General features: G+C 38.4%; 2 long non-coding RNA genes across 2 annotated transcripts in view; both read right to left on the reverse strand.

Annotated features, from left to right (window-relative positions):
- Positions 1-362: 362 nt before the first annotated feature.
- LOC113946949 overlaps positions 363-26,315 on the reverse strand; it is a 71,084-nt gene continuing 45,131 nt past the window's right edge. The window contains exon 3 of the long non-coding RNA XR_003527593.1: positions 363-518. This is a non-coding gene — a long non-coding RNA (uncharacterized LOC113946949). The remainder of the gene's footprint in view (positions 519-26,315) is intronic.
- Positions 10,725-26,315, reverse strand: part of LOC113946950 — a 37,536-nt gene continuing 21,945 nt past the window's right edge. The window contains exon 3 of the long non-coding RNA XR_003527594.1: positions 10,725-10,958. This is a non-coding gene — a long non-coding RNA (uncharacterized LOC113946950). The remainder of the gene's footprint in view (positions 10,959-26,315) is intronic.

The raw sequence follows: 26,315 nt of genomic DNA on the forward strand, positions 1-26,315 counted from the left end.
CAATAGCTACCCAGGATACCACAGTCAGAATACACTTGTGATCACTTTTAACTTACAGGATTTTAAGTGGTGCTATTTGCCTTGAGAAAGCTGTCAAACAACCCTTAGTTTATAATTATAGCTTTGCTTTGAGAAGCAGGCAGTTGTAAAGCAGCCTCGTAGACAGAGACATGCTAAGACTGTATTTGGGAAAGATCTGGGATATGGCCCAGACTTCCTCTATTTGTTCCCTGTGCTTTTCCCAATCTGTTCTTAACTGGGCACCTGCTGCAGCAAATGAGAAAGCATAGGGGGAAGAGGAAATGGAAACATTGCAGTACAAAGTATGGTTAATAATATTTATTAATGCATGCAGAGAACTATTAAATTAAAAAAATTAATGGAGGTCAAAAGCCAGCTTCTAATTCTCTTCAGGCAAAAGAAAGAATTTATTAAAAAGCAGAAAAGGTATCCACAGAGAAACTTTCCCCATTCGCTTAATGCACATGTAATATAGACATCATCTTGACATTCAGTTGCTGAAAGAGAGAAAAAGAAACTGAAATTAACAATCAGACAGTTAACAGTAGCCATATTATGAGAGGGGGAACAAAATCTCAGGACACTGTGTTCCTAAGAAATCTTTTTACAGAACCAGCTTTTCATCATACCATATCTTCAGTACAGATAATCTTGGCAGGGCATTATTTTGCACACTGCAGCTAGCTGAAAATCTGAAGACAGGATATCCAGCTCTTCCGACTGTATGGATCTGACACAAAAAATTGGAACATAGAGGAAAAGAGTCAGAAACATGCATCAAACATGCCTTTTGTTACTGGAGGCATTATTTTCTGCTGACAAAAATATTTGTTTAAATTTTCACATCAAGACAAGATCCAGGTGTAGTTGATCAAATAACCTAAAGCTGCCTGATAACTAAAATAAATTCCCAGAAAGCACCTCAAGTATTTTTTAATTTTCTGTGTGCTGGAAACATGATTCTCAGTATGGTTCAGCTGCACAACCTGTGAGAGGACAGAAAAGGGAAGATGATTGAACCAGTTGCTACATTTTACAGAGAGAGTTTGCAGGGGAAAAAATAATAAATATGTTTTTAAAATGTCACTGTTCTACTGCCACTGAAGCCAAATACAAACCTCCATAGTTTTTTCACAGAGATATGCATAAAGGCTGGGCACTGCTTGGATCTTGCATGAGCTTTTGAAATAAGAGATTTGTAAAGGCTTTGGACAGGCCCCTCTGCACAGAGGTGAATTTCAGGCAATAAATCAGGACAGTTGTCTCAAACAGAGGATTTTAATTATTTTTTTTTACATGTAGCCTTCCTGGATTAAATTCTTTGTTCTTCACCAGTCTTGTTAAATTCTGACATTATTTCCCCTGGTATTAACCCCCAATTTATCATTTACTCAAGACTGCACAAAGTTTCATCCTGGGAATAGGCTTTTTTCCTTTATCCATTTCCTTATAAACATAATTATCGTTTTGTAGGAGTTTGCTGTGATCAGAGGTGTTCCTGCCTTCGTGAACACACAGGAAGATGAGGATCTTACATTCTAATTATAATTACAAACAATTAAATGTGAGACCTGAGACTAGGAGCAGACCTTTAAGAGGCAAGAAACAACTGCCAAGAAATAGAAGGAATTGCAAGGAGCGCTCCAAGTTCGGTCATGTATAAAATTTACAACACGACTGAAGGGCAAGTCTATCATTTTCACTTTCTTCTTTGGCTTGTATTATTTAAAAAGTTATGTTTTAAATCCAAAAGGATAAGGTCTGCATTCATTGCCTTACAACATCCTTAGCAGGACCTTTTGTCTTGAGCTCAGCACTGTGCTAGCACAGGTACACAGCTCCTGCTCTGGAGCTGACTTCTGCCTTGGCACTTTAGAGTGCAGGAGGAATATTCCACTACGTAGGCGTCTCGTGTATGTATATGAATTTCTCCCCATCTTTTCAGTCTCTCTGAATAACCTCACCCAAAAACACTGAACTGAAGGCTATTATCTAGCTAATCAGCAAACAAAAGTTTTTCCACAAAAATTATTTGAAGAGGTATTCATAACAGGCTCCCTGCAAATATTCTAATCCAATCTGTTGTGTAAATATTACAGCTGGGGCTGAGAGAGAACGCATGTGCAGTGTAAGCAACGATAAAGCCGGAGCACCAGACTGGATGTGTGTGGCTGTACACACAATGGAAGCCTTGGACAACGGCAATGGGAAACTGCTGGTGTCACCAGTGATGTCACGGGTGTTTTAGGGCACAAGGAAGTGGTCTGAAATCATGCCTCTATGGCATTTGTTAGAAAAACAGTAACTCTTGGGGGTTTTCTGCTTCTGCAGCATTGTGCATCACAAAACCTCTAAATTATACATAATTTTTATATATTGAGTACTAATTCACAAATGAGGCATTTTTGCACTCCCATGGTTTATCGGTATCTGAAAGTGTAACATCAGATTAACCACCCCAGCCAAGCTGGTTTTATTTTATGTCTCTTTTCCAACCTCTGATAATGGCATGTGTCAGACAGTGAGATTAATACCATATCTCCAAACAATACAATTCATTAGTATTTTGTGAATATTTTGCTTGGCTTTTGTGTAGTTTCGGTAAGCAATGGCAAACTCCTACAACCTGCTTTCCAGATAGACCCTCTGGCAAGCAGCCATAGGTTGCAGGGGAAAATGGCCCGGGAACAAGAAGTCAGGCAGCAAAAAACTGTAGTAGAGGAATGTACTCTGTAAAGGGACACTTTTGTCCTGTGTCCCAGTTAAAGCATACTCTTCCTAGCTGCAGTCCAGAGACAGGATGTTTCTGCTCCAAGACACAAAATATTAAGTGTATCTGACTTTTTGCATATGGCATTGAGAGCAAGAGGGATACTTGTGTTTTACTACCAGTTATACAAAAAAATACACAGAGAAAGGAGAGACCAAATGGGTCACCCCAGGGCCTGATGGTGCTGTTGACTTCAGGAGTCACAGTTATTTCAATAGGCCCCTGTACACAAGAGCTAGCGCCAAAAGCAGAATGCACATTCGAGCTTTGGAACCTATGAGAATATGAAACCTGAGTTTCATTTCTGAGGGATGCAAGGATTGTCCCTGTTTTGGACAATGTACAGAGAGGAGAAAGACAGAGTAAAACATAATTCCAAACTAATTATATCTGCATGTGCATTGATTTTGCTTGTGTATGAATGTGTGTGCAAGCTTTCTGTTAAACTGCAGGCTATGAAACCATCCCATTTCATTACGCTGGGACATTATTTTAAAACACTGTCTTGCTCTGGTTTTGAATTGTATAACACTATCATCCAAATAAAGCAAGGAATTCATTAAAGAAAGCATAAATGTAAGGAGGAAACGTATTTAGTCATCTAACCCAAGATCTGCGAATACAGTACTAGTGAGGGTGTTAGTCTTACTCATTCTTTCTCTCCTACTTGGGTGTGTGTTTTCCATTAGTCCAAAGGAGGAGACATATGGGATGCTGTGTCTGGCCTCAGAGCTGTTACCACGGTTCATTGCCTTCTGCATCAGCTTTGCACCCTCTCAGCTGGGGGGGTTTGTTTCTTTGACAGGCCCCCAGCAAGATCGCAGAACTGCTTAGTATGGGAACAGCCCTATAGATCAGTGCTGCACCTAAACAGGGGATGGATTACTCTGGTGCAAAGCAGCTTGTGATAAAACATTGGATCCATTTCAAATGTTTTAATGTACAAATGTTTTAACAAGTCACAAAAACAAACCCAACCAAAACTATAGTTTTGGATATTTGCTTTATATTTCAGTTTTACCAAATATTGAAATACTGTAGCCTAGCTGCAGAGTGGAAGGTTTTGTTGCTGTTTGCTTTGGATTGCTTTTTTATATAGACTTTCTTATATCTTTGTCTTTTCTCCCCATATTAAACCTGCATTCTCAATAAGAAAAATGTAAATCACATAATTTAAAAATACTTTTCGTCATAATGTTGTCGTGGTTTAATCCCAGGTGGCAACTAAGCCCCACACAGCATCTCACTTACTCCCCCTGGTGGGATGGGGAACAGAATCAAAAGAGTAAAAGCAGCCCTTGATCGTGGGAGAGGTCACATTAACAGCCTTCTTCAAGGTTTTAAACACCTCTAACAAACCTAGGCACACCCCAGTCTGTCCCTGATGACCTTTTTTTTTCCAATCTGTCTAGTCCTGCCAGACTAGGAAGAGTTTCCCATTCAGAGTAAAAAGTGCTTACATTTTGACTTTTAATTCTCTACATCCCCAATAGTTTCTCATTTTATGTTGTCTATAAAGTTTTGTAATCTTATGTTCTATAAAAGCTTGTTTATCATCTAATGATTATCTGATGGAGTGTGTCCAAAGAAGGGCAAGGAACCTGGTGAAGGATCTGGAGCAAAAGCCTTATGAGGAGGTTGTAGACAGGTGGAGGTCGGTCTGTTCTCCCAGGTAACAAGCAGTAAGACAAGCTGAATTGATCTCAAGTTACACCAGGGGAGGTTTAGATTGGATATTAGGAAAATTTTTGACACATAAAAAGGGCTATCGAGCGTTGGAACAGGCTGCCCAGGGAAGTGGTGGAGTCACTGTCCATGGAAGTATTTAAAAGATGTGTTGATGGAGCGCTTAGGGTCATGGTTTGGTGATTGACTTGGCAGTGCTGGGTTAACAGTTAGACTTGATCTTAAAGCTCATCTCCAACCTACATGATTCTGCAAGTGTATGATTCTAATATGTACAAAGAATTCCAGCATTTTTTTAATTATTTCCAAGTTAAGTATTCTTCCCTGGCTTTCTTTGGTATAGACATTTATGTAAGCTACCCTCACTTTTTGACTTTATGTACTTCTTCGTAATTAACCCACTCTCTCTGAACCAACTACCCATACACATGCGCGCAAACATATATCCTTACCTTCAATCATTTCTTCATGTCTTCAGTTCCTAGATAGTTTGTTTTATTTGGTTTTTTCCCCATCAGGTAGTGGTAAATGAATGTTATTAATGTCAGGTCAAATACCTTCTCTCTTTCTAAATTGGATTGCCTATGACAATGGAAATTTCATCTGTTTAATTTCTTTTTCGTGGTAGAGTCCTTTATTGCATTAGTGCCTCTCCATATACAGGGAATGAGTTACAGGTTAATTAGATGCTTTTGTTGTGACAGTTTAGTTGTCTATATCTGGATTTTGGCATTGCCTAATGAGTTGTATGAATTTCCTTCTTTTGTTCTCCAGGATTAGACTTCTACATTTTTCATGTATGTCAATTTGCTTTTTATGAACTTGGCAGATAGGCAGCACCAGAGAAGGGAAATAAAGTGATTTTGTGATATTCTCTATACACCTTTGCAAAAATGGCTGCCTACCATTAATTGCCATCTCTGCAACCTACTACTTACATAAATGGCCTAATTTTAAAACAGTAATTATTATTGTTGGATATCTAACATCTCCCACTAAGTGAAATGAACTTGAATTGTCAGATCAAACAGAATTACATAAAAACTCCAAGGTAAATGCTAGAATATATAACTGAATCTAAGCAGAAACCTCAGATATACCTATAAATTAGCATCACCATATTGATGTTATTTTTACTTCATGCAAAATCCTATTTAGTGAATAGATATAAATACTTACACCTCCACCACTGGTGTGTTAATGTAAATTATTTCTAAATAATAGTCACCAAAATATCCATGTCCCTCGTAAGTGAATTTTAAGATGATATAGCTGCAACCTTTGTCTGTATCCTTTTGCAATGATTTGTAATTGCACTTGGCACATTAAGATTTGTTAAACGAAGTTGAATTTTTTCCATTTATAAGCAATAGCAAAAGTCTTTCAGGTTTCTTCATTTTTATTTATTAAAACTGTCTTTCATGGGTAATTTTTCAGTTATATTCTCAGTTCTGCTTCAGATTTGAAAAAATACTCCTAATCAGGAGCACAACTTGCTTGATGTGCCACAGCAAAAGAGGCAGACACATCAATGAGTATACAAGTGATGGTGAAAAATAAACTGTAGTATGTTTTCCCTGTATAACTGTTTGATGAAACATTTGTTGAATTATGTTTATCTAGCCTGTTGGATTTGTTTATTTTTTTTTCATAGAAAATGGCTAAAATATCAGCAGGAAAAATAAGAACAGGGATTTTAATAAATTGCATTGTTCAAATGTAATCTTACAGGCAAAGTCCTCTAAGGTATTTAATAAAGTAGGCCAGAGAACTCTCCTTTGTGGATAAAACTCTGTTGCAAGTTCCAAGTTGTTGGTGAGATAGATCTATTACATTATTAGCTCTGGGGTAAGGTTTCCCAGTGCTGCTAAAATATGCTCAATTTAAATTCTATATTATATCACCGGGTCTGAATAATTTTATATCTATATTTTACTTTTAAATGCTTAGCTGACTCATGTATTCTAAAGTATTATAAACATCTTTTAAAAAAAAAAGGAATATAAATCTTTATGTTACCTTTGTTTTTTATTACATTTAACTAGAATAAAAGTAGGATCAAGGCCAAGGTTAAAACTGGAGGTTGCACTATATTTACATTTTGTTCAATACTAGCACTTAAGAACAGCGACCAAGCATTTAAAAATAGGCTGAAGGGGATGAAGAGATTTAGAGGGGAATGCCTGGCTGTCTCAGAAACTACCAGGTGAGTCATGGTTCTGCTGCTGTGATGAGCTCTGGGCAGGGAAATTGGTACGATTTAGCTCAGGGAAGGGAGACAGCAAAATACAGAGCCAGAGCAAGGCTGTATTTCGATTATGTGAAGAAATCCTCCCCACTCTGAGCTGCATCTACAGAGCCTCCCAGGACCTCTGCAGATCAATAAAGGACAGTGACACCAGTGTGCAGGTTTCTGTGGCAGCACTAGCATTGTCAAGGGCAGAACTGGTCAGTAGCTCAGACACTGCCTCCAAGTCATCCATCTGCACCTTTTCTGAGAGGTCCCAGAGGGTAGGGACGAGGCAAACTGTTCTGTATGACCATGTTCCCATACTCTTGCAGACCACTGGACTGTAGCATGCACTCTGGGAAACCATGCAGTGAGCAATTTATGTTACTTGTCTCCAGAAAGGCAACAGGGGAAGGCACATATTGTGCCAAAGAGCCCTGAAACAAAGGCAATCTCATAAATTCATAGTGTTGGATTTAGGAAATCTTAAAAAGTGAAATATTTTTCTTTGCTTTTCAATACAGATGGATTTGATGTTAATGGAAGTGGCACTGGTTCTGACAGAGGAAGCTATCTTCCTTCAATACTTTCAATGTGAATTATTCCCACAGAGACTATTTTCTTCAGGTAGAACTCCAATCCTTCAGAGTAAACTAAGCAAACCATGGTACAGCTGGTAAGAAAAGGCTACATATATCCTGGCTAAACATGAACTCAGGTAAGAATACTGCTTTCTTAGCTGAGATAATTCTCACTCTCAAAGAGTTCATTTCATCCCTTTTTCTGTACTAAATTATTCCAGATTACTGCCAAAAGATGGCTATACTTCTGATGAAAACAAACAAACAATCAGAAGGCTAATAGCTAAAATACATGTTCAGACTGGGTCAGGTAAAGTGGCTTCTGAAAGAAAATCCCAACCAAACCCAAAACCAACCCCCCAAGGTTTGGGGAGAGCAAGAGAAGCTTGCTCTAAATCCAGCTGCCTACATCCAGGCTCCTGACCCATGATAAACATGAGTTCCTTCAAGATTGACGCTAACTTTCAAGTCCAAAATACCCCTGCTTTATAAGTCTATATCAAATGGAATAAAGGGTATCTTATACTTGAGTAAAAATGATGTAAGTTCTCTCTTACCTTATACTTCATGTTGTTATCACATAATAATTTTTCACTTCCTGCGGCTGGTAGTGGTTAATTCAATTTTTTTTTCCCATCTCTGCCTTTTTTCCTCTTTGTTTGAAGGGGCTCATTCACCACAGGCAATGCCAGTTTTGAGTCAAAGTGTCATTGAAGCCCACAAAGTCACACATTTTGAGCTGGGAGGTGGGTGTGATTATCCAATTACCTTTTGACATTTCCATCATCTCCTTTGGCACCTAAGTACAATAAGTTGGGCATTTCAATATCTGCTCATCCTCAATTTAAACCTGTTTTGAAAATACAAAAGAACCTTAAGTGATCTGTCCACAGCATTGAAATACCAACTTTAGTGGATACTTTGAAAACTCAAAGGCTTTACAAGATGAATAGCAAACTGTGGATGACAGCTCCTGTGGAGCCATTATTGAATTGCAGCAGTGATGACTGCATTGCTTTGGATTTAGATAAAAGACTCCATGCAAGACAAATGGTAGGAGGACATCAAACAGGACTGTGTCCATGCAGTGGCAGAAGCAATCCAATTGAAGAAGCTGTTGATTTCCCCAAAATAACTTACTATTTCTTCTTGAGTAATTTATATTAAGAAACTAAAGATTGTATATTCATCTTCTATTTACATTCTTCTCTAAAAATACTGCTTCTAGTTGTCAAATATAAGACTTGTTTAAATTATTTTCCAGAAAGGAAATACCAGTATAGGAGCTTGTCAATTATTTTGCATCTCTGTTTTATTTAGCCACAATATCACTGTGTCTAAATGTTATAGACTGAGAGTTACAGTCAATACTGATCAGGTAAAGAGATTAGTCAGCAAATCAATAAAATACGTACCAGCAGGAAGCACTGTACACTTAAGACAATAATGAATACAAAGGGTTCAGATAAACATCATCACCTTTATTTAAATGAAAGCTGATTCTAGAGCATTTCCACTATGCACAAACCTTTTGGAGTCTTAGTTTGCTACACAAGCATAATGTAGATCTTGAATTCAAGTTTCAAGATGCGCCCTAAAGTGGCTTTGCACAAAACCCTAGGATTTGGGGTTTACTGACAGTTATACAGGCTGTACCTTGGGAAGGATACAGAATGTTTATTTAACTTCTTGCAGAAATTCTACATTGACATTCAAGTCTTGCCATTCACACTTACTGTGCCTTAGTGGTCTACAACATTCAACAGACCTGGATCACTCAAACCAACTTGATTCATAGGAATTTAAAGAGGGAGATGCACCCCACATTGTGTGCTCCACCTGGGAATGGTCATCCAGCCTACAGGGCTGGACTACAACCTTTCCTGGCAGATCTGACTGAAGTGTGTTTGATGCTGTCAATGGGTCTTTAATGCACACTGGTTCACTCCACAGATTCACTTTTATTTGTCTATCATAACAACTAACAGAGAAAAAGACTTATTCTTTTAGAGCACAACCACAAATGAAGGTAGGCATTTAGTTTACTGTAGCTTCTTAAATGTGTATATTTGCAAAATGTGGGCATTTTAGGAATTAAGTGGAGATTAAATGGAAGAGATTAAGTATATACATACACATAGAATGGCATAGACACACAAAACATTCCTGGTAATTCAGATTTTTTCTATCTGCCCTTTTTGTATCCTTTTTTGAACCACTTCACAACTTGCTATGCTAGCTTTCTGGTTTAGATCAGGTCTAGTTGTCATCCTCATATTTTCCTCAGCTTGTCACAGGACATTTTTCTCTCTGCCTGTCTTTCTTTTCTCCCTTTCTAATACCTTTTCATTCCCAGGCCCTTCCTATTAAACCTAGAGTAGGCTAAATTAAATTAAAACAAATAACCTTCAAAGAATATGTCCCTCTTTTTCTTATCCTTCTATTTATCCCTCCCACACAAGCTGCATGACAGACAGACCATGGTCAACTGTCATGAGAAATTTTAGCTGGGATGCCACCTTGCCAGGAGGCATGGTGCAAAATCCCTCCTCACCGTGATACAGCATTTTCTTGATGAAACTTCTATCCGAATGGCCAGGCATATAATTTCCTAAAACCATACCCAGGTTCAAATGACATTAGAGCAGAAGGAGTCTTTAGCGTGTCATCCTCTCACAGTGACAAAAGGACTCCCAAATCCAAAGTGTTTTGGGAAAAAACCCTGAGCAGCAAATTTTTTGCAAAATCAGGAAACAGATCCCCTCCACCCCACCTTCAAATTCTTGACTAATTTAGTGTGTGCGAGTCTCTGAACTCCTTGCAATGATCTTGGTCCCAGGAGGAATTATCTGCATCTGCTCCTTTCCTTTCAGGATACTATGAGCAATACAGCAGAGAATCTAAAAGCTAAGTTTGTTCTGAGCAAATTCAATGAAAAGAACAGGTTTCAATAAGCTAAACTTAAAAATAGCTTCAATAGTGTCTAATCTGTGATTCCTGCTTGGCACTGATAATTACGACAAAAAAAAAAAAAAGGACAGAAACTAACATGATTGATCTCAGTGAAAACAGTTTTGTTTTGTTCTCTTGAAGCTACCCTCAGAATTCTACTTTGCATGATTACTTGCAGTATTTTTCCATCTTCATTTTTACTTTTCAGAATTGGCAAGTTTGTCTGAGACCCAAATAACTAGTGAGTTCAATTGCCAGCCTAGGGATAAGATTCAAATGAAATTATTCTCACTTACTCTTTTTCACCCACGTCGTGATGGGAGCAAGACTACCTTTCTCATTACATAGTTTTTTCTTTTAATTATCTCCTTCCTCTGGCTGACACAGGAAGCACTTTACCCCTGGTTGGCACCTCCGTGGCACATCCCTTGGTGAGCCAGTTGGAGAATGAAGAAGCAAACTACCTCCCTCTCTGAAAACATTGCAGTAGTACATACGACTTCCTCAACTTCACAAGAATTTATGGCCGCTCAGCATCTCAAGAAAGCAGGCCACAATAGCAATCTTTATGCCTTTATGTGGTCAAAAAAACAAAGAACTTCAGGCTCAAGGTGCTTTCTCCCCTGTAGGAAATTATATGTGCAGCACATCATCCGTAGGGAACTCCATGGTTTTCCTCAACATCTATATGTGTACTGCTCCTTGAACATGAGGAACTCTAAGGAGAATAAAAACAGGTACTCTCTGAATCCATTTTTAAATAATCATTTGGAAAGGAGAAATTTGTTTTATTTCCTACTGCAGAGAAATCCATCTCTTTGCCCTCCCCTTTTTATTGCTCATTTTATTGGCAACATTCCTCTTCCTCCTAAAGTAAATTTCTGATGTGGATTTTGTCTTTTGGATTCATCCTTCCTGCAGATTCTTACCTGATTAAGTTCTTCTGATCCAAAGAACTGAACAGAGACTCCCTGATGGTGATAGGCTGAAATTTCTCTGCAGTTTTCTCGGGGGGGAGGGAAGGAAAAAAAAGAAAGGAAAAAAAGAAAAGGGAAAAAGTAACCTCCAAACCAACACCACCCCTACTACCCCCAACTCAAAAAATAAAACAAAAGGAAAGGAGAAGAAACAAACCACCTCAAAGACAGTGTCAAATGCAGGTCTCAAAAGCATGTGTTGATTCCACAGTACAAGTCAGTTTAAATCCCCTAGTCCCTCATTTCCACTCCCCAAGAGGAATCAAACCAGAGAGCAGCTTACATTGTCAAGACCTGGGAGCTTGTTGTAAGAATAACTAGTTCTTGACATTTGAAATTACTGTGGTTCAAACATTTTTTGATCTTTCTTATTAGCCCTGTGTCTTGAGAAATAAAAATATGATAATCAGAAAGTACATAATTGGGTTCAGGGTATTCTGTGGTCACCCTTGCTGGCTCTGGAGATAAAGGCACTTTGAAAGATTATGCATGGATATCTGGACTTTATTCTGCACAGTTTCTGAAATGACAGATCTTTTTTCTTAATTACACTGGCTATCAGTGTAACACCTGTAGTTAACCATTCTGTCCTGAGGAATCCCTTCTGATACCTTTTATTGTTCCACCAGACACACGGCAGCAAAATGGCACATGGATGCTGAGACATTTATTCCCACAGACACGGAGGCTGCTTCAAATCCCCATGATGACTGTTTTACACCACCATGTTTTCACTGCCTCCAGGCTTGGAGGGGCTGTCTGCAGAACTTGCCACCACACTTCACAAGCATTGTGGACTGGAAGCTACAGTTTTACAAAGTGTTTGGACCAAAATGTTTGTGCATTCGCCAACACTTACAGCTTCTAATTAGATGTTTTTGGGAGCAGCACTTCATGGCTGGGCCAGCCCTGTGGATCCCCAGAGTTGCCAGTGCCATGGGGTGACACCAAGCCCTACTTCATGCTGCCTTAAACCTCTTCCTTCAGGACCCTTGCTGCAGCAGAGGATTTTCCACAAGCTGAGTTTATTGAGCTGTGTTATACAATATATACAGCCCCACTGCAGCCAAAACAATCTGTCATTTTTAATTCTTCCTGTCACCTCATTAGGTATATAGCTAAAGTGAAAGTAAAAAACCCAAACAACGAAAAAACACCACCAGCAAAACCCAGAACAAAATGTTTTCAGAACTCCTTCTCAGAGTTTAACATAAATATCAAAGCACCAAAAGATTCATTGACCAAACATAAGTGACTTGGTGCTATATAAAACAAAGTGACATGCAGAATGGTCTCAATAGGCATATAAAGCAATTAAAATAACTGTGCTTCAAAGCATTGTACTATAACATAAAAGGTCATCTCTATAAACATGAAAAATGCGACTGTTTTTTTCTTACATACAGACACACCAATACCTAGCTAGAGGTTCCATTCTAAAAGATAATTTTTAAAAATCTCTGAAAACATGCCATGCCCCATATCATTCTTTCTCAGACCATGTCTTTTCATCAATGGTTAATATTTTAAATGGACACAATAGGAAATGTTATTGAGGCCAAGTATATGTCAGAAGACAATACAAGTACAGAATATTTACCCCATGCATACACATGATAGTGAAAGAAACCCTGGCTAACGTTCTGTGAAAGTGAAAAGCCTATCTTTGTTTTCCTTCTAGAGCTTGCTTATTTTCACATTAACGCATTAAAGTTGTATTCCAATGGAGATTGCAGAGTGTACATTTTGAGGACTCTGATAATTTTTGCAGTAACATTCTGAGTTTGTGATAATAATGTTTATGCACAGATGTAAAGAATGTGCTGACAGATTAAAAAGGAGTCAGCCAGTGTTTGCACAGTGTTGATTTTTATTTAAGGGGAGGGAAAAAAAAAAGAAAAAAAAAAGTAGTACTGCACCTGGTTGTGAACAAACAGCTTTTACAGAAGTGGAAGTAGTGTGGTGTATTGCAACTCCCTAAGCGCTCCCTGCATTAATTCAAAAATTCAAGTTATGGGCACATCAGAGAATCACAAACTTTTATTTTTGCTGCAATTACAGAGTTTGACTGGATTTCCTACTAGTATTAAAAGGGTTCTTAGCTCAGACAGTAGTATTAAGTATTAAGTAAGAAAGTGTTAAAAAAAATGTTCATTTATTGCAGAGACGATCCTTGCTGTGGAGACCCTTCTTCCTTATGTATTTAGGCTATACACACATTCTAATTGTAATTGGAAGGCTGTAATGCCCCCAGAGGTGTCTTGAAGGATAGTGAAGGTACAAATGTAGCATATGGCAATAGGTATCTGCTGTTTCTTAATATGCAGCTATGGTATTTTAAAGCTAATTGATGTACTGAAACCTCATATTTTACAATGCCAGAGCATGGGAAGAGATAACAGGTAATGTCATTTTCTCTCCAGCTGATCAGAGAGACTGCCCTGATCAATACCTGCAGAAGTATGCAGCAGCTACTGCTGGCGGAAGCATACTGATTCAGGTAGAAAAAAAAAAAAAACCCTCATGAAGAGAAAAGGAGAAGCAGCAAAAATATTCAGTTGAAAGAAATATTAATTTGGAAAACTGAAGCATGCAGCTTGAAGTTGCAGAAACCTGCAACTTTACAACAGACTCCACAACTGCAATGGGTAACCTCAAGCCATGCCTCCCTTTTCTGAAGGATTTGCCTTTCAACCTAATTAGAGCAGGAGCAGAGAGATTAGATGTTCCTTGCTCTTTTTGAAAAATGACTGGGAAAACTCCATGTAATCAGGAGGTATTTATGATTTCCATTGACTTTCAATTTTCTTGGTTCATCTGTTCCCTTTCAGAACGTTTGATGCTAGTCTGTTCTAAACTGTATGTTGAATTTGCTTTAATCAGGTGTCTTTGTAACAGGCATTAGGTCATTTACTTTTTGATTTTTTTTCTGTGAAAATACAGGTTTTCTTAGTTTCAAAAATGTCCTTTGAAGAAACCTGTCATGTTCCAGGAAGAGGAAAAGAAAAAAAACAGAGAGAGAGAGAGGGGGAGAGGGAGAGAGAAGAGGACCAGGGAGGGAAGCGGGGAGCAAACCTGTAATTCTGTTTTTTCCCCACAACAGCAGTGGGGAACTGTGAAATTGTGCACAGTTGTGAGCAGCACACTTTGTGTCCATTGCTGCCCCCCTCAAGCTCCTTTCTCTGGTGATCTGGGCTCATACACTGAAGCTGATTAACATAGGCAGAGCTTAATATTTAAGTAGACTACTACATATACTGGCAAGCGCTAGATCAACCAAATACTCTTTCTAGTTTTACACCTTTGTTGCCCTGGAACTCTCAAGTTTCCTTCCTCCTGTCCCATACCTGTTCTTGAATTTAGAAACCCAAGCTTAATGTTACCTCACTCCCACCCCCAAATTTCAGCTCCTCATCCAATCCCACCTTTCTGCTGGCAATTTCAGCCACTTGAAACTCTCCACTCTTGAACTCTCTCTCCATAAAACCAGAAGTCCTGCTTCTCACAAGGATATTCTAAGTGGCACATTTAATGAAAAGCCACTTAACTGGGGCTCTGTGATGAGGAGCAGAATCTCACACAGTCAGTGGGTATAGTTTGGCTCAGGTAGGCTGAATTTCCATTCAGAAGGGCAAGTCTGTCTCCAGTACCTGTAGAAAGATCCCAGGGTAAATATGCTCCTTAGCTCAAAGCCTAGCAAGCCTCAGTGAGGTGATTAAGTCAGGTCTCTGTTTATTTACCTTCAAAGTTTATTTTAAAAGAGTATGTTAAACTAGAAAGGTTTGCTGCCATACTTGGCAGTGAGAACTTCTATGAAAAGCCTCTATCAAAAAAAAATATGGTCCCCTCTAATAAACATAAGTCTGCTCTTTAGAGTGAACTCTCCCATATATTTAAGATTCGAAAATAGTAGTAGGTGCTGAACACCATTGAAAAACAAGTCATAAACCATCTTGATAATATATTTTAATTGTTCTAATACATATTTTTAAAATTAATATCTCTTCATTTTCATTATGAAGTGGTAGGATCTGTGGTACGGTTTGGGACATGGAAAGAATAAATTGTGTAATGCCAACAGAAAAGGTGCTGAGGTAGCTGGTAATTGACAGAGTTAATGAAGTATGTTAAGCAGGTACAATATAGATGAAGTTGTCCCCTGCAGGGTGATTGGCCACTGGGGAAATAATGTGACAGTTGTCTTTGTGTTAAAATAATGTGGTACTCCTTCTTTGCCAGATCCTATCTGCAATGAGAGATGAAAGAGGTCTTGCAAGGATACCTAGGTCCTCCTAGAGCAAATACTGTGCTTGAATCTGGCAGGTAAAGGACAAGATAAAGAGAGGGTAAAGAGTATAATGGCTGTCTGTAAAGCCATTAGGCTATTTCCTACAACCCACACATGAATTATCCACTATTGAAAAGTAATAATTTGACACTGTTTTCTATAAGCCTCCCTCATGTACTACAATGCATTGGTGTTGTCTGGGAAAGAATGGGAACTGAATTTGGCCTGCCAATTTTTCTAGAAGTTGATTATTTTTAGATATTGTTTTAATAATTAGCTAACTAGCTCCCAAACAGTACAATGGATTTAGACAGCAAAAGATAGGTTTTGAGAGAAATATAGATTTTGTATTATTATCTCCTCCTAATGTATGTGATTATTACCATTGAAACAGCAGGGGAAATATCAAATGGAAATAGTGCTCAGCCTCTCAATTTTGCTAAGCTGTGTGGTCAGCATTGGTTCCAAAAGAGGCGTGTAGAGTGTGTAGTAATGAAAAATCATTGATAGCATCAGTTTGGTGTCTAAATAGTCTATTGTGCTATTCCAGCATTGTTCTCACTAAAACCATCTCAGAAGAGTGGCTAGCCTTCCTTGGCCATCAGATCTCAAAATATCCTGAGGCTTTCTTGATTCCCCCAGGTGCTGACAGCATGTTCATGTCATAGACACATGAAAATTATACAGTATTTTAACTCTTAAAGTTGACATTTTCATATTGATATTTATCTGCTTATAATGAAAGTGAGTGAGTTGTTATTGGACACAGAGACCTTTGAGCTTTTCAGTGTGGTTTTATTCTTGTCAACATGTTATAAATCCAGGAGTTCTTCTAAGGGCTCTTAATGGGAGTGATATTTGGAGAGAGAAGTGAGTCTGCGCAAACATCTCAGAACATAACCTAAGAAAATATTTCTAAGCATCATACAGCAAATAATTTTTTAATTTTAAAAATATAGTAAGTTGGAAAGATTAAGCGGAAATATTTTTTCATTGTAGGATTTAGATTTACAAAAATCATAATCTCTTTCCCCAGTCTTTCTTATGGCTGTAAGATTTGTATAGCCATTTCTACGAACATGAGAACATTCTCAACAGAGCTTCTTACTATGTGAATTGGAAAAGCAATCCCTTAAAATTTATCACAAACCACACTTTAAAACATTTTTGTGCCCAGAGAATCTCAGGTGATGCCATTAAGATAGCATAATATTTTACAAAATACCGGGAGATCAACTAGCAATTACCTAAAGCATTTTTCTTGTATCTACCCAGATTTGCCTTTTGGGAGTGCTAACTCAATAAATAATCACTATACATAAACAAAATATTGCCTATAATTCTCAAAAGAATTTGGAATTGTCTTCAAAGTATTTTGCTTTGTTTGACAAAATACTCTTCGGGGGTGTACTGATGGACAAAGCTAAAGAGCCAAAGAACAGGAACTTGATCCATTTGAAAGCAAATAGAAGGCTGAAGGAAACAACTGCAAAAATATTCTGGTACTCACTCAGAAAGTGCTGACTTCCTGCTGTAGGTCACCTCATCTGCCCACCTTGTACCGCAAAATAGTGGAATTAAAAAGTGCTGATTCTCTGTGCTAGCAAGACTATTCTCTTTTCAACCCTTGTATAGGGTTGAAAGAATACAAGAAGACAAGACAGACAAGACAGAATACGTTTTATGTGGGCTAGAGAGTTTGTATCTTACAGGCTACCTTAAAAATAAAAGATACCATAAAACCCCACAAAATCAGATCAATCAAATCACTCCTAATCTAGTAGTAATAATTAATAAACTCTGAAATTGTATTTTATATCTCAAGGCTTTGTACATATATCCACATGATGCCACTATCACTAACTACAACTGACACAGTTGCAAACTGCGTGTGCATGGATGAGATGCCCAAATGCTCAGGCTAACAGTGTATCTCATACAATGCAATGCATAAAATTGTTCAGTATAATGACCATTTTACAAAGTCTAGCCAAAGCAAGAGACATCTCTCCCTCCCTTTCATCTCCTCCTTAAATATACTACCTTTCCTAAACCTCTATGCAAGTATTTGAAGGACAGCAAGTCTGAGCCAGTTGTGAGGGATTAATTGAACTTACAAGGGGATTGTGCTGAGTGTGACATCTCAATTAACTTACTTGTTAAATAGGTAATGGCACTTGACTGTTAAGTTGTGAAGAAACTTGTTAAATGGATATTGCTACTTATTTAAAGGATATGGTCTATGGTCTAGCTAAATAATGAGGTCTTCAAATTGTGTAGAAATCTAAACAGTATAAAACGAGAGGCTAGACGACAAAACACAGCCCTTCCTCATCATTCAGATACTTTCATCTATTTCACAGTATTTGAGTGAGAACACATACTTTTTTCTGACTTGAAGCGCTGCTGGCCAAAGATATGCAGAGAAAGAACCAACCACATTCAGATGAAAATTGACAACTATGATGTCCTATGAAATCTAGGAAAGTTTGCTTTTGGTTCAAGATTTGTTTGGTTTGGTTTGGTGTGTGGTTTTTGCAGTGGGTTTTTTGTTGGTGGGGTTTTTTTCTTCTCTTTCTCCAGTTAATAATTTTTCAGATCTCTACTGAGCCAAGCAAGAAGAGAGCTAAGACATCAAATATATTTCTCAAAAGAATCAACAGCTTCATGCTTCTCCTAAAAAGTACTTTTTTGTTTGTCCTTTCGTTCCAAAAGTTTCCCTTGCATCAGTGGCTTCTTTAACAACAGGGATAACTGAGCTTGAAAGGATTTTGCTCTGAAATGTCAGTGTTGTTTACTTCCTCTGCTCTTCATTTCAGCATTCTGGCCTGAATTTTCAGATCTTGGTCTGTGGGAATCATAAATCATGGGGAATAGATACATAGAGAATGAAATAGTGTGGTCCATCTACTTAGTTTTCAAGGAGTTTTGAGTCTATAGCTCCTCAGTTGTCAGCACCAAGTTTTTGTGCAATCAATTCTTTTATTTTTAAAGCAAACTGGGCTGGGGGGTGAGGCGTCGAAATACCACTCCATTATCTGTATTCCCCCAGAGTTTGAAAAGAGTATGTTTTTTTCTGGAGTTCTGCTTAGGAACATGTCTGATTTTAGTTAAAGCAAACTATTACAGAATGGACAGGCCACAAGTTTCAGTTTGATTGTCCCTTGGTACAAACCATCTTATAAATACAGTGGCATCTCTCTGAAAGTGAGAGAGACTCTCTAACCTCTTGCAGGATTCATAAAATCCTGCACGTATGTCATGTGGCTGCCACCTTACCTTCCTGTGGGACAGAAACTCCTGGCAACCACTTCAGAACTTTAAAGGGTTGGGGTTTTATGAAGGTTTATCAAATAAAAACAAAGCTTTATGTTGTTTAAAACATCATCCAAGGTTGTTCTTAAAAGATTAAGTCCTTTCCTTGGTACTGAGCTTATGCGTCTCAGCTGGATACTGGGAAACTAAGTGGAAGAAAAGGAAGAAGTATTTTCCTTGTAGATTTTAAGAAAGACAACTCTCCTGGTTAAGAAATGATATTGTTTTAATGGCTTCTGCTCACTGTCTTCACATGAAAAATATCAGGGAAGAGTTTTGCAAAGTTATTAGGGCAGTTGCAGAAGTTTCTTCATCTGGAATTGGAACATGCCTTTGCAGAAGCTGGAGGCTGCATTTTCAACAGGTGATAGAGTAACACAGTTCTGTAAGGGAGGGTGGCCCTTGGCACTTCACGGATTTCACTGAAGCCAACAAAGCTGCACCTAAGGCCAGGAACTCCCATACACCTGGTTTTAGGACTGATGGTTACAGTTTGACCGCTTTCTTAGGAAGGGTCTGACACACTTACCTGCACAGGTTATGGCCATCTTTTACATTTCCACATGTGCAATCAACCCAAGGGGAGTGGAAAAAGAAAATTTCTGTCTCACACGGAAACAGAGGCAAGCAATGCAAACACAGTGCCTCTCAATAAACCATGATTACACGTGCAAATTCATCAACTAAACTTGGGCATGCAATTAGTAGACTATAATTTTAACTGAATACTGAAACAGATGACCGTGTGTCAGCCTCCACTCCACCCAGTTGTCTTAGTGTCATCGCTCTTACGCACAGTAGTGTCTATGCTCTTATGTATCTCCTGCAGAAAATAGGAATCCAGCAGATGGGTAAATGCCATCAGTTTCACAGTTAAGCCACCAATTCTTCCAATTCTATATTTACAATCAACTTGTTGTCCTAATAACTTTGACTGAGACCCTGCTGTGACGTGTTGTCTCAGTAGACAGTCAGAGATGGACCCCAGCGCCAAAGCTTAGAGTCAAAGAGGACACACTTTGGAGAAGTGCTGCTCTCCTTGTCTATATACAAGAACCTGATCTATGGATAGGTATGAGCCATGTTGATCTCCACGCATATCATGGTGCCTAATTCTCTCTTGTATTGACAGACTGCAATACCAGCCACTAATGACAGGTATCACCAAACTTGTGCTGCTTTGTTGAAATGGCCATGTTGGTTGTACGCTCCCAGAATAATCAATGTACAGATTCACCTCCACCGATTGCACAGAGAGCATGTCTGAGCAGAGAGGTGCCTGGCTTGCTGTCCTGGTGTCAGCTAAGAAAGTCCAGGCCTCAATTAGTCTGCTAAGTACTTGACCCAAGATCTGATAAATAGTTTGTAGTAAAAAGAAGGAATCAACCCCAAGCCCTCTTTTTCTTCACTTTCAGAAAATACTTGTGTTATATGGGTTTATGGAAGTTTACCTAGAGTTCTCTAAATATACTGATGCCATCAGCAGTGTCTAAATATCAGTGTTTTGATTACTTTTAATATGCATATGTTTCAATAAAATGAATTTAGCTAAGAATAAAAATACCTTTTATACAAGATATCACAGTTTTTGGCAATGTATTGATTTAATGTACTTAGTTCAGTGAAAAATCTGTTGGTTTAAGCTACCTGCCATTAGTTTCAATTAAAATATATTGATCTGAGTAAACGTTGGTTAGATTAAGTGTTGCCTGACTGTGAAAAAAATATTTACTTAAGCAAAAATTGTATTAGTATTTAGACATTTATTTTAGGTTGGGGACTCTCCTAGCATCAGTAGAACTGTTCAGGTATCAATAAATTTCTCTAAATATAAATGAAAATATTATTTCTGAAATAAAAAAGCTGATTACAGTAATATTGTGACTGGCATGCATATTAATTCAAATAAAATTGTTTTTGAAAGAGTGAGCATTCAGGCCGGAATGGTGTAACTTGAAAATAATGAAAACTCAAGCCCTCTATGAGGGAAACCAGTCTTTCCCATTAAAAGGTTTTCTTCGTTAACCACAAAGCTAAGATTTCCTGGTATCTTTTGAAATTATTTTTTTTTAATAATAAAATAGTCTTGGTAGGACAACATGGATGCAGGCTGAGACATGAAGCTGTTTTAAAGTCCTATATGTACATTATTCATGAGATTAATTTTGATTCAAAGCATCAAAAATATACATAGAAATAAAAAGCATGCAAGCAATAAGGCTGATACACCAGTCTTTTATTAGTTCTATAAAGATGGGAAGCTCTTGGGACTCTGATCTGCAAGCAGAAGAGTGCCCTCACCATGGGATAAAAGATGGACATGCCTGCCTGATTCTGTCCTCAGCTACCTGCACTTACACCTAGATGATAACTGCCCAGCACTGCTAGCCAGAGAGCAGGTTGAATCTATCCTACTGGTTTTCTCACAGCCATGCAGCAATTAAGCTTTAGGGTTCAGATTAAAAAATTCAGGAGATCTGGAATGGTAGTTGTACATTTATTCTTCAAAGATGTACATGCTGCCCATTTGTGCTGGATACACTAGAGCTGATTATTTTAGAGGTATGTCGTTTGTTTTAATCTCATATATTCAGGTTTAAAAAAAAATCCCTGGGTAGGAAGTAGGGAGTTTTATCCTTGTGAGTTTGTCTGGGAGAAAGCTACTTCCTAATTTCCCTCTCTTTTCCATGTGTAGATGTGTGCAGGGAAGAAATCTTGTATTCATAGGTTTTTGTACCTGCCACTTGTCCTGTATTACAATGGCACACTTTGTCTGGTAGAACTGCATTGACTGTGACAGTGCATCTGTGTATGCACTCCATTCACAAGCACCAGGAGACTGACAAAAGAACTGGCTCTGCAGTGAGGCACTTCCTGGATGGCAAGGGTGGTAGTCAGTGCCACAACAGCACAAAGCTCTGGTGCAGTGTTCAGGGCGATCACAGTTCAGACAGGCACACACCATGCAATTTTGGGAAGTCCACAGGGAACAGACATGTACACAAAGAACATTTGTGGTCACATTTTCAGTGCAGTGTATGGGAAACATACAGCTTCCACTAGCTTCAGCAGGATTCACAGAGACACATCTCCGTGTCTTATGCTAAAAATGCCCCCCTGATTGTCAAAAATGCCCTTTGCTTTCCAGGACTACTTCTAGAACTGCTAAGATTAGAAATATATTAAATTTTGCAGTAAAAGATGAGATTTTCATGTTTCCAAGATCTGCGACTGTAAAAAAAAAAAGGCACCAAGTCTTAAAGTCTCATGTTCATTTTCTGAATACTAACAGTGAAGCATACCTGAAGTATGTATCTGTCCTCTTATTGACTCACATATAAATTTTTTACGTTTAACAGCATGTAATTTTCACTAGAGAAGAAATAGATGAAGGTGCAAGATATTGTTGGGTCTTTTTAAGATGATCATAGGTGCAGAGAATCTGCAAAGTCCTTTGTCTGAACACAGTGAATTTTAAGCAATCATGGGTAATTTATTTGATTATGGCTTTACTGTCAGACAGGACTTTCTTGAGCAGCTCTTTCCTTTTAGTCATTAGCTGTTTCAAGCAGCCATTGAGTCTACCAGTTGTGAGTAAACAGTCCTACAGTCCCTGGTTTTGTTGTTTCCTTTGCTTATAAAGATAAATACAGTTACCATTCTAATTTCTTCAATCTTTTTGATTGTTAATTGGAGATGTGAAAAAAAAATCTCTTTACCTGTGTGATCAGAGTTGTTGTTTGGCCAGAGGTTCCTATAGTCTTGGCTAGCTGTTTTGAAAAAATTGTGGGTTTAGACCTTTTTTAAATGAAGAACCCGTACTCAGTGCCTTCTGCAAATTGTTCCTTTTTTTAAAAATCCTGTAGTAACAATAGTTAAACCACACTACTACATCCTTGCATAGTAGAAATAGAAATTCATACCTGAAAATGTGATGTACATAACTTTCACATTGGGGTAGACCTCTCAGACTGTATGTCACATAGTAATTATAACTGCCATTATCATCCAAAAGGAAAACAATGCAAGTGTGAAAATCAGAGATGAAATCCAGGTGCATTCCTACAAAGGAATGCACGGATCAGCGAACAAGTCTTGGGGCAAGACAGGGCATGAAAATCAGCCACAGCACTGAGCAGTCAGCATTGTACATAGTACTTGGTTGCCAACTGTTAAACGAAAGTAAGCTGTGAGCTTCATAAACAAAGAAAAACCCCAATAAAGGGTTGAACCAAGGCACTCTAAAATCCAACACCTTTTCTAAGGTTGGGGCATTAACAAATCTCTTTGTTGATTTCCTTCAACTCTAATTTGGATTAATCAGCACAGACTGGAAGAGAAGGAAGAATCAATTCTCTTTCTTGATGTTCATGTTTGCTTTTATTTATTAATGTTCTTAGACACTGCCAATCTCGCTAAACTGGCAGAGGGATTTGCATCAGAACAAATCTCTGCTGGCTTTTTAACCCAAGAATGATAAGATATTGCTTCTTTCCCATTTAAGTATGTATTTACCCAGGGTGAGTTAACACTGCAAAAGCAGAAAACCTTCTCCCAAATAGGCATTTCTGATTTAAAATATACAGGGACGTTCCCCCTTCTCCCCCTATTCACCTCAGTGGGCCTTTCTGACTGAATAATTAAAGACAAAGTTATCTTTGGTTGAAGAATTGAGTCTGCTTTTGAAGCAATGAGATAATGACTACCCAAGAACTCAGAGAACAAAGTTGCTTACAGCATGATCCCAGTCACTTAGGGGGTAAATCTCAGAGACACAGAAGCTTTCTCAACCAATGCCAGCCCCAGTATCCAAAATCCCCACAAACACAAATGACAGGGCACAATACAGAAAAGCAAGAATACTTACATTATAGGATTTACTTCAATCCATATAATAAAATTGGTTCAGATGACTATCTAAGCAGGTAAGAATGAAATGAAGAACAATAAGTGCAACAAATAAGAAAGAAAGGAATTAGTAAAAGATAAGGTGAAAGAGGAAGGCAAAAGTATTGTACTAGGCCTAAGCAGCAAAACATGCACAGAGCTGCTGGAAGTTTAATATGCAATAGTACATGTGTGAGCATAAATCTCAAGAAAAGGATCCCAGAAGGTGATAGAGATGGTTTTTATGTGACAAATTTAATGTATTATTTTTTTCACATTCACAGTAATAACAGTTTGATGCCATCGATACCAGTTTCAGACCAGGAATACCATATTCCTTTCCACTACTCCAAGTAATTCATGGATTGTGTTTTGCCCAGCAAGCTGAGGTAGAGTAGTCTAATGTCCCACTTGCTGAGCCAAGGTTAGGGCATATGAATCTTGCAAGGGATCATCCTGCCTGCGTGCATGAAAGGTATGTATTTTGCCAGAACCCCAGACTTTATTTTGTACACATTCTTTTAGCTTTCCTAAAATTTCAAATTCTAGGAAAGTTTTTCCAAAGATGGAGAGAGCAGAGGGTGGGCAAACATCCATGAGAAAGGAGAAAAGTTATTTACAGTGAAGCTGAACTCTGTCAGATTAGTGACTATTCTCATAAATGTTTGACTTTTCTCACACACTTTCTGGAGAGAGATTCAGGCTTAAGAAATAAAGTCTCTAAATTAAGAAGCTTAATAATTTCTGCATTTAAGATGACTCGGTGGCTTGTGGGAGTGCTTAAGGTTTATGCTAGAAATTCCCTTGCATCCTAGGGATCAAGAGTAGAAGCTGATAAGATAACTTGAGGCACGGGAGCAGCACGTCTCACTCCACTGGCTCTGTCTTCAAAGAACATTAGTATCTGGCATGAGGATGGGTCTAGCTCTCTATCAAAAGCGTAAAAGAAAGCAGACAGCTACACTATACTGCCTAGAGTTACTAGCGCACACACTCCCCTAAGCACAGGAACTCATTTTCATTGCTTCAGTGGCCTTTTTTACGTTTCTTCACCATGGTAGATTCATTGTCAGAAAAAGGAAAAGGAAAAAAACATTGTCTTAATTAGTATCAATCATCAAATAACAACATACCTGCGATGGAATCACAGACCCTACACTGAAAACTGGAAAAGCCCCAGAAGCTTGCTAGAGGGGTTATAAGCACGTTTTGTCTTCCTGGCCTTCTATGCTCATTCCTGACAAGCAGTGGGAAGTGACCAGGAGGCAGTAATTGGCTTCAAGGCAGCTTCACTGTGATTGAATCATTAAGGAAGTGTGATCATCCTTTTGCTGTGCAAACTCCAACCTAAGAACCAGCCCAATTGAAAAGGCCTTTTCTGAGGGCAAAATTCAACTGTTCTGTGATGGTATCTTGGTATGACACTCTTTCATTTACATAGTATAACCACATTGACTTATATTATTCTTGTCATCTGTTATAATCCATAATCCTTTCTAAAAGGGTGAACAATCAAGAAACTCCCACAGCAGTATCCCTTCTGTTGTAGGATTTTTTCTGAAGATGGAATGAAGAGGAGGGGCAGGAGATTTCCAAGGCTTCTTGCACCTGTTAGGCCACCCTGCATTACACCTGTGAAGTTGCTCTTCACACAGCCTCTCCGCACACATGTGGAAGCAATATGGTAAGTGCAAAGTGGCAATGTGTACTGTACAGCTCAGTTACTTAGATGCTGCATTTAACTAGATACTTATTCCCATCAATTAAGGGTTAGCCAGTGTGACTGAACACTGCAAAATATTCTCCATGAATGTTTGTTTCAATTCCTAATGAAATTTGCCTGCAACCATATTTCTTCTGCCTACACTTCTCACAAATGAGAGATTCCTTAGTTTTTTGCTAGGCCAGGACTATGCACTGAAAATGGAGCTACTCAAAACAATTTCCAGTTCAGCAAAGGGGGGGGGGGGGGTGTAGAAATTTGGTCTGTGTTCTCAGATATTAAAAGAAAAAGAGTGAGAAATAAAAATTGAAAGTGATTTTCAAATTTGTAACTGTGACAATCACAAGTCTCTAATAGGCAGAGACCATGAGGGAGTAACACTGTCCTATGTGCTCCACTGAAGTATGGACATAATTGCAAATATTTAACAAACTGACCCCAAAAGGTGTATGAGGCTTGAAGTTCTAAGCTGAACCGCAGGCATGCCAAAAAGGAAGTATAGAAATTATGTTCTCTATTGTCTTCCATCCTCTTCTGTCTTAAGACTGTAAGTACTTCAGGATATAACTGTGCATATGCACATTTCCAGATAAAAGCAGCAGAGGCAGGCAAAAATTATAGTGTGGATGAAAAGAGCTGATCGAAATGATTGAACAAACACAATTACAAGCATATTTTTATCTTCAAATTACTCATAAAATGTCTGGGAAGGAGCTGCAAGTTCTCTTCAGAGGGTTTTGTAACCAAAACCTACTTTAAGACTTGAGAATATGTGTCAAGAGAAAGATATGAAGGAGGAGCATGGCAGCAGCCCAAGGGTTAAGACAGCTGCAAAAAAACATCCAGGAAGATGGTAACACAGCAAACACCTACTCAGCAGAGTGT

The sequence above is a fragment of the Corapipo altera genome, unplaced genomic scaffold (assembly GCF_003945725.1).
Source record: "Corapipo altera isolate COAL_440 unplaced genomic scaffold, ASM394572v1 22, whole genome shotgun sequence".
NCBI classification, from domain to species: domain Eukaryota; kingdom Metazoa; phylum Chordata; class Aves; order Passeriformes; family Pipridae; genus Corapipo; species Corapipo altera.